The sequence below is a fragment of the Aedes albopictus genome, chromosome 2 (assembly GCF_035046485.1).
Source record: "Aedes albopictus strain Foshan chromosome 2, AalbF5, whole genome shotgun sequence".
NCBI classification, from domain to species: domain Eukaryota; kingdom Metazoa; phylum Arthropoda; class Insecta; order Diptera; family Culicidae; genus Aedes; species Aedes albopictus.
Window position 1 is genome coordinate 140301633 of NC_085137.1, and position 9930 is coordinate 140311562.

Here is a 9930-nt window from a genome sequence, read left to right on the forward strand (position 1 = left end):
GTGTATGGGAGCTACAGAAGAGTTCAGAGGAAGTTAACGGGGGTCTCAGCGGAATTTTCTTAGGAGTTTCACGGTGTTTCAAGGCACTTCGAGAGGTTTTAAGCGGCTAGGATTGAAGGAAATCTACGGGGGTTTTCTAACGAGTATCAAGGCTCTTTAATGGATTTCAGAAAATTTTAGAGCGTTTCTGGTAGCGCAGCTTCAGTAGAACTTAAGGGAAGTCTGCTGAGATCTCAGGAAGGTTTCTTAGGGGTTTCATGACGTTTCAATGCATTTCAAGAGGTTTTAGAGAGCCTTATAAGTTTCTCTGAAGGGTTTAGGGGGCTTAGGTAGATCTAAGGAAAGCCTATAGGGGGTATTCTTAAGAGTTTCAAGTATTCGACAGGTTTCAGTGGGGTTTCGGGAGAATCAAGAAAGGGACAAGTGTGACAAGGGGGTCGAAAATTTGCAATTTTAGCCTGACGTACCTAATGGATGCTCCCAGATAAGGGTCAGTGCCAGCCGCTCTCGAAGGACCAAAGCAACTGAACAAAATGTGCAAGTATCGGGACCAGGAATCAAACCCATGACCATCCGCTTATGAAGCAAACGTGTGAATGGGTCATCTAAATGGTTTTAAGCAGTGATAATACTGAATGCTTACAATCAAATATTCTACGCTCTTCATAATCACACTACGAATGCATCTAAACTACATCTTAATAAACCCACCATTCATTCATCTAATAATCATCGGTTGTTGTGGTTATATATCTGTTTTCACGCCATTCACTCTCTGTCAAATCAACATCTGCGAAGATTAGTCAAATCGCCCAAAAAGAAGTGGATAAATTTATGGGCAAAAATCACCGCGCGCTGCTGTTGCATGTGCACAAATATATTGCCCAAAACAAAAGAAGTCAAAAGAGTAGAAAAAAGCGCGGAACAACCGCGCCGCAAGCGACGCGTTGCATTCGCCCATATGTCATAATGGAGTAAAAATTATGTCATCGTACATCTCATAAAATATTGTTGCTTATTTTCTCACATACATAACGAGAGTAAAAGGCTGCAGCTCTATAGGTAGGTAGCTAGGTGCCGGGAGAAAGAGAAAAGCCCAACCTGCGAAATAAATTTCCACTTTTTCGTGCAGAAATCGCCCAGCCCCGTCCGTAGTCGGGCCGTGCCGCGCCGTACCGTGCAGTGTCATGTGCCTGTCGCGCATCTGGCTCAGTTCCGCGCGCGCGTTGTCGTCGTCGTCGCCTTGATTCCCTTTCTTTCTTGTCTCACCATATGATCGTTGGTTGACCATCAGTGTTGAACAAAAAGATCCGTGATTTGTCTCCAAAACGCAGCTGCAGTGGCTCACGTCCGATTTGCTACAAAGCAGTGTTTTAATTTAAAATTTTAAATGTGTAATCCATTTGGTTTTGCCGTGTGTCGTCATCCAATTTTGCGGTTTTGTTAGAGCATCACAACTAACAATCGCAATCCACAAATTGTTCCTTTATAATAGTAATGATAGCTGAACTAAATTAATGTTGTACATATTACTGTACACATGCTTCTTCAATTGAAAAAGTAGCCAGTGTTCAATTTTCCGTATCGGTATTAACAATAACAATTTTAAACGCTTTTCAAGAGTATAATAAGTTTTCTGTTCGACTTGACATGTTTCCCTTACAAAATAGTTTAACAACACCTTTTTCTGTTTCTTGTTCAGTTGATGTATAAATAAGCACATGCATGTGTATAATGTGTTTTTCACAAGAATTGTGTTTCGTCATACTTCGACTCAGAATACAGAATAAAAAACACGCGTTTTTACTGAACAGCAGCTGAATTAATGTGTTATTCAGTTGGTAACCATAATGTTGTGCAAATTCAGCACTGCTGAATAGGAGCCGAAGTGGGGTAATTATTAAACCACGGGATGCTTATGTTTTAATTTTATTGCTTCAATTCATCATCTCTAGGATGGCGCAGATAGGAAGGCATGCGGCTGGCAATCGACGGGTCTCGAGTTCGAATCTTAAGTTAGGTAAATTTATATGTGAATATCATTTGAAAATAATTGTTCCTAGCCTGAACTCTCGTGGAAATTGAAAAAAAAAAACGCATTTTATTTATTTTTAATCACATTTGCTGAAACTGAATAACAGCAATAATATATAATTGTTAAACGCTTTTAGAAACAAACAGTTCAGTTGGTACACAACACTATGCTTTATAATTTCTCCAAATTTGTATGTACAAAACCCGAACAAAGGCTGTATCTGAAAATTATCCAAATATTATTCAGCATCATGCTGAATTAGTTCGTCATAAAGGTGCTTGTTAATTAAGTAATTGTTAGTTGGGATGTGCTTTCCCAAAATGTTTGAAGTTCCCAAAGGAGTTCCTTCCAAAGTTTTTCAGGAATTTTTCTCCGGAGCACACCAACATATTTCTTCCGGAGATCCTTCGAGTATTCTTTCTAAACTTATTGTGTAAATTTCTTTCAAAATTCTGCTGTGAATTTATTCCACGACTTCTTTATGATTATTTCCCGGGAGTTTTTTTTTTTTGAGTATTTTTAAGAATTTTTTCTGAAGTTTTTTCAAGAATTCTTCCTTGAATTCTTTCGACATTTTTCTCAGAAGTTCATCCTTAAGTAATTCAGGATTTAAGAGAAATGACACGAATGCCTCTATAATGGTAAGGTGTCGTTCATAAAATGTTATAATAATATAAACTTCCGGAGTTCCTGCCGGTGTTTATCCGGGAAAAACTTGGAAATGAACATCTGTCGGAAACTTCCATAAAAGTTTTCAATGAAAATCCCGCAGATATTCGAAAGAAAAACTTCTGAAGGGAGCCCTGCGGTTAGAAATTCTCCCAGAACTCCTGCAAGAATCTCAATCAAACAATTTCTGGAAGAAAAAACTCTTTCGATAAATTCCAGGAGAAAAGCCTTTAAAGGAATCTGAGGAACAGGAACCCCTAGAGGTATCAAACAGAATTTCTCTTGGAGAAATCTCAGCGAATGAAGAATTCCAGGGAAAGTAATCGTCGAAATACCTGGAAAGTAACCGTCGAAAAGTCCTGGAGCAGTAAATCCTGAAGGATTCTCAAGGGAGGAACTCCACGAAAACTCTCATCGAAAGAATTCATGGAGGATAGCGAACGAAGAAACTTCCGGAATAATTTCTGGGAAAGAACTACTCGAGCAATACCAGATAAGAAAATCCTAAATGAACCAGAAGAACTTACTGAGGAATTCCCCCTAACTCGTGGAGAAATGCTGGAAACTTCTGGAAGAATTGTCATAGGAGTTCCCTGAGGAACAGCTATAGTAAGCTCCTGTAGAAATTTCTTAAATAATTTCTGAAGCTACTCCTCAAAGAGTAAAATTAAATGCTCCTCCTGAATATAAGAAGACTGCCTTAATGTTTTTTTGTATCCTCATACGTGCAAAAAAATCTCTGTGATATTCGGACTACTTCCAGGGATACCATCAAAAATGTCTCCCGACAATTCTTCCTGCGATGTCTTCAGAAATTCCTCCAGAGATTCCTTCGATTTTTTTAAGGATTCGCCCAGGAATTGATTTACGAATTCATTCCGAATTTTATTCGCAAATTATTTTAGATATCCTGAAGTATTTCTGAAAGGTTTAATTAAGAAAATCTTGCAGGAATGTATCAGAATGAATTTCATCAGAAATCATTTATAAATTCTTTTAAAAATTCTTAGAGAGGTTATTTAATAAATGTTTCGAAGGATTCACTTAGAAAACCATTCACGGATATTTTTTTTTCAAAAATTTGTCCCATGATTTCCTAAAAAAAACCTCCAAAGATTTTTGCAGAAATTCCTCCTTTAGAAAGTTTCCATGCAAACTTTAAGAAGTTCTGCCAGGGATTCTTGCTGAAATTTCTCTGAGAATTACTTTGAGAATTATTTCTGTGATTTTTTTTTCAGAATATCCATAGATCCATTAATGAAATCCTCAGGAGTTCCATAAAGATTCATTCAGAAACAAAGAACTAAAAAAAACTAAAAATTCTATGATAAACCCTTGTCTAAGTCGTATATTATTCTTCTTCTTCTTTATGGCTCTACGTCCCCACTGGGACTTGGTCTGCCTTGCTTCAACTTAGTGTTCTTTGAGCATTTCCACATCAATTGAAGGGCTTCCTTTGCCTGCCATTGATTGCATGAGTTAGTATATTGTGAGGCAAGTACAGTGATACACTATGCCCAGGGAGTCGAGAAAATTTTCCCGACCGGAACGGGAATCGAAACCGCCGTCTCCGGATTGGCGATCCATAGCCTTAATCACAGGCTAACATTTGAAGCTTATCGGAAAACTTCAAAATGATCTGTGTTGTTCTTGTAACAAAGAAAAGAAAGACTCGAAACACTTGTTAAGCCATTGTCCGACTAAGAAAAAGGTTCTTCGATAAGGGGCTACTTGAACCCTTTAAAATCTAGAGAACAAATTGTTTCCGATTGGGGGTCTATTATGGGTTGCCGTTCACCGATGTCCAAGTATCCGGGTCCATTTGAGCCATGGGCTCAGAAGAGAGTCAGTGTCAGCTGCTCTCAGGGGGAAAGAGCAACTGACGAAAGTGCCGGGCTGGGATCGAACCCATGACCATCTGCTCATGAAGCAAACGTATGACCAATTGCGCCACGGGCCTCGACATAAATAGGGAATATGTCACAATAGATCAAAACAATAATGGTTGCAGTGATGATAATACCCAAGTTCTCCAGGGAATCGTTTATAAAATCATCCATGCATTGTTATAGAAAATCCTCCAGAGTTCCATGGGTTCCCTCAGAAATTCCTCCATGTATTTTATTTTTCGGAATTTTCTCCCAAGATTCTTTCCGAAAATTTTACTAGTGATTTCTTTTAGAAAATGAACCTTTTTCAGAAATTCCGCACAGGATAATTAAGAACATTTTACAAAGCTTCCTTCATAAATTCTTTGAGGGATTCTTGAAGAAGATAATCCTTAAGGAATTCCTTGAATTAATCTTCCAGGGGTTCATAGAAACATTACACCAAAGTTTTCTTTAGAAATTTCTCTAGATATTCCTTGAGAAAATCTTCTATGGATTCCTTTTAAAACTGCACTACGGATATCTACAGAAATTACTCCAAGAATTCACTAAGAACATTTTTCAAGGATTCTTTTAAAAATCTTCCAGGGAATCTTTAAGAAATTTCTCCAAGGCTTACTTCAGATATGTTTTAAAGATTATTTTCAGGAAATACACCAAGAATTCGTTATGGAAGTTTACCATGGATTTCTTCTGAAACTTCTAAAAATTCTTAAAGAGTGTCCTTTACAAAATCTTTCTTAAAAACCAGTTTTTTTTTTCAGGGATTCCTTAACAATTTTCTACGGAGATCTAGATGATTTACAAATTTTCATTATTGAAATTTACGGCTGACTCATTTCCGCATACTGAAGTTCTTTTTAAGATTGTTTCAGAAATTCGATCATCTAGCGTTTTTTGTAGTCGAAAATATATCGGTGGTTCTTTCAGGAATTCAAACAGATATTTCTTCGAGAACTCCTCTCGAGATTTCCTCGGGCATTTCTTCAGGAATTTCATTGGAATATAATTTCATTAATATAATTTCAGGAATAACCACAGAAATTTTTCCTGAAATTACCTCAAAGATTCATCCAGAAAATCCAGCATGAATGCCTCCAGGGGTTCTTCCAATATTACTTTCAGTGAATCTCAACTATTATCAAACTTGTGAGTGCTTCTGATTTTTGTACGTAAAAGCTCAGTATTTGGGAGGTATATTCAGAATCGAAAGACTAGAAATTGGTCAGCGTTAAGTCAGAGAGGACTAGGCGATTTTTTGGGCAGGCAGAAATAAGCGTAGGAATTCGTCAACTCTGAACTTTTTGTCGTTATTTTGAAGGAGATGTTTCAATAAACATATAAAAAATATTATATGTAGTATTTAAAAAATAATACGCTTGATTTGATTTGATATCCCAGCTGCTTGCATGACATTTTTTCAGAATCACAAAAAAAAACAGATGGTCCGGTCTGACTTAACGCCGACATTTGGTATGGGACGTAAATTAGGCTAAAACGATATTTATTGACAGTATCCAAAAATTAGCTAAATAAAAAAATCCCGTTGAAGAATTTCCAAACTCTCAATCTTTACAGTAGGGCTAAAATTCTCATGTTCCATGAAGACAAATCTGAGGTATATGAAAGTTCGATAATAATTGAAATTTTAACACTCGAGGGACTCCATGATTTTCTTGAGAAATATCTTCAGGGATTGCTGCAGAAATCTCTAAAAAAGTTTTTTTTATTGCTACTGCGATTCCGTCAGAAACATCTCCTGGGATTCCTTCAGAGCGTTTTTAGCTGTTCTTCCAAAAATTGCACAAAATAAATTACTAAAAGAATATTTGAATTTCCAAAGGAATCCCATAAGAGAATCCCAGAAAGATCGAGACGATATCAGTGGGTGATCTGGAAGGATTCCTAGACTAAAATCCCTTGAACAAACTCTGAAGTTATCTCTAGAAGAATTCATGGAATAATTCTTGGGTAATATCTAAAGAAAACCACTTAGATATTTCTGTAGAAATTTCTAGACAAATTCAGAAACGAACTTCTGGAGAAATTCCGGAGATAATTCTAAGAAAAAAAAACTCATGGAAGAATATCAGTGGAAATTTCTGGAGAAACTTCTGAGGACATCCCTAGAGAAATTGATAGCGCACATTCCTGAGGAGTTTCTGAAGGAATCCCTGGTGAAATTTCTTATGCAACCCCAGAGAGAACCCCTAGGGATAGCTCAGGAGAACTACCTCGAAGAATGTCTTGTTAAATGGGAGAATATGAGATGAGAGAAAGTCATGCTAAATTTAAAAAAAAGTGCTGGAGGCATTCTTCAAGAATCACTGAGAAAATTACTGAAGTAAAAATTTTTTTAAAGAAATCTCTGAATGAATGAAGTGTACAATTAGATCGTAAGTTAAAATACATATTAATAAACAAAACTAAACGAATGCCTGGAAAAACTTAAGAATCTTCTCCATCCAGCCAATATGAAGTCGCATATGAAGTTGAATGTTAAATAATATAGACTGTTTCAGAAATTATAAATACACTTAGTTTATTTAATTAAATGAACGGTTCTAATGATTTTTACCAACTTCTTTCAGAGTATAGCATATTGTACTCTATATTTTCATATTTCATTCCAAATGTCTTTAAAAGAACAGTCGAGTTCTCTAACAAGTAACTTAATTTTTCAAATTTGCATTTGCTCAAAGGTGTTTTTTATTTATCACCAAATACCAAAAATTTTCTAAATTTTTATCACATTCGCTTTCTCAACAAGTTGTCTAAGGAATGCCTTGATTAAAGTTTGGGAAAAATCGATAAAGGCATTTCCACAACATTTTTTCGGAGATCAAGTTTCTTATTTTTAAGGTTTTCCACGGAACATAAGAACTAAAGGGCGAACACGATAATATTGCCACACAGAAAATATTGTATAACTTTTGATTGCGTTCGTCAAAATAGCTTTCTCAATGCAGTACCCGAATGATCAATTTCACCCCGCTGATCAATTTGACCCCGGTTTACGGTACTCAACAAAAATGGTTGAAATTTTCACTGTAAACAGTTTAACACAACAATTTTACACTGTCAAAGTTTTATAAAAATTGGGACAGTGTTACCAGTTCTACAGTCAAAATAGTGCACACGGAACTAAAAATGGTCAAAAAGTACCTAAAATTTACCTTGAAGCGATTTGAGCTTTGGATATTTACTAGAAAAAGTACTGAACCGATTTCGATCAAATTTTTACCACTTAATTGATACTATGTTAAGAATATCGAGTGAAATTTTCAAACGTTTTGATGAGGTAACAAAAAAGTTATAGCCTAAGTAATTTTTTGAAATGGGTGCACAAATTTTCTAAAATCTAATTTTATGATATCGACAATATATGCGCCAATACTCAACCGATTTTAATGAAAATTTTATGGTATTAGCTACACAGAATATACTATTCATGGTAAAAAAATAGCTATTTTGGCGAACGCAATCAAAAGTTATACAATATTTTCTGTGTGGCAATATTATCGTGTTCGCCCTTTACCACACAGTTTCTTAGCTTTCCTGAACGCATTTATTCTAACCAAACTATTTTTTCAGCTCATTCGATCGTTCAGATGGCAAAGCTTGTCATATCATAAAAACGAATGCAGTAAGCAGTAATTAAGACATTCGTTTGCTTAACGTTTGTTGCTACTAGTGTTGTTGAGAAATTTGAAACAAAAAAATTAGTATTGAGAAAGCCCGTAATGGAGATTCTTGATAAAATGTTACAGCAAAATTACTCATACCAATCGAGAAATATCTTTTATTATCGATACAGCAATTTTTATTATGTTTGGAAATTTAATATTTTATTTGTGAAATTTTATCTCTTCTACTCTGCTACATTTTTTGACCACTTTGTGCAACTTCAAATTTTAATCATCTAGTTTACAGAGCCCTCTTTTTTATCTTTAACCAGAAACATCAACAAAATTGGTATTATTTGCTTCGTTAGCATGTTAATTATAAGAGCTAGAAGAAACTTTTTTGGATATTGAGCTCAAATTTAAATGGCAGTTAATCGTTAGTGTATTTATAATTTCTGAAACAGTCTATATATTCAATATAATATAGGTGCTAAAGTGGAGGCCATATGCGTGCATACTTCCATTTAACCGCGTATAAAGTGTATGCATACCGCCTCCACTTTAGCATCCTATTCGACAGCATATGCGATCGTGTGTTGGCTGGGCAATATGGGTCTCCAGTTAGCCTAGTGGATACGCTGCCCATATTCGCATAGTCGATGTAAGCGCCACTGTACATTTCAACATACTTTTGGAATTTTAACAATGAATAAATATGGATTTCAATATTTTTACCACGTTGACATCTAACTAAGGGTTTGATCTTGTGATCAATTGACTAAAACTGGCTACAAATATGCACATGCGTTAGATATAAGCTTTTGTACGGTGGCGTTGCCAGTGGTGGTTACATCGACTATGCGAATATGGGCAGTACGGGTATGGATCGCCAATCCGGAGACGGCGGGTTCGATTCCCGTTCCGGTTGGGAAAAATTTCTCGACTCCCTGGGCATAGTGTATCATTGTTCTTGCATCATAATATACTAATTCATGCAATGGCAGGCAAAGAAAGCCCTTCATTTAATAACTGTGGAAGTGCTCAAAGAACACTAAGTTGAAGCGAGGCAGGCCAAGTCCAAATGCGGACGTAGAGCCATTAATAAGAAGAAGAAGAAGTTGGCTGGGCAGACATTCCAAGAATTATTTCTTGAAAACATCCTTGAGAAGTACGAAGGAATAATGCTCTGGAAAAACGCCTGGAGGATCACTGGTAAAATGTCTGAAAGAATTCCTGAAGAAAGGTCTGAATAAATCCTAAAATGGTTTCCTGAAGCAGCTCTGGGAGAAATACCTGGAAGAGATAATGGAAAAGTTCCGGGAAGAACTTGTAGACAAGCTTATTGAGAATTGTCCTGAAGAGTTTTTGGATAAATGCCAAGGAACAATTCGTGGAATTTCAGAAGAAAAGCCCAAGGATGTATCTGGAGTAATTCTTAATGGTATCTCAGGGGAAAATTTGGAAGAAGGGCCACTGGAGGAATTCTAGTAATTTCTACAGAGAGGAACTCTCGTAAGAATCTCTGAAGGAATCTGCCAAGGAATTCCTACAGAAATCTCAGGAGAAAATCCTGTTAAATTTCTTGATGTCATTATGCAAGAAACTACAAAGGCATTTCTTTAGAATCGAAATTTTCAACGAAAGATTTCCCTGAAAGATTCTAACAGAAATGTGGAGCGGACCTGGTGTGATGTTTAGGACACGTAACTTT

At 36.2% G+C, this 9930-nt stretch overlaps 1 protein-coding gene across 2 annotated transcripts in view; it reads right to left on the bottom strand.

The window, feature by feature from the left end:
- LOC109410204 (angiopoietin-2) overlaps positions 1-9930 on the bottom strand; it is an 842481-nt gene that overhangs the window by 243128 nt on the left and 589423 nt on the right. The window lies entirely within an intron of this gene.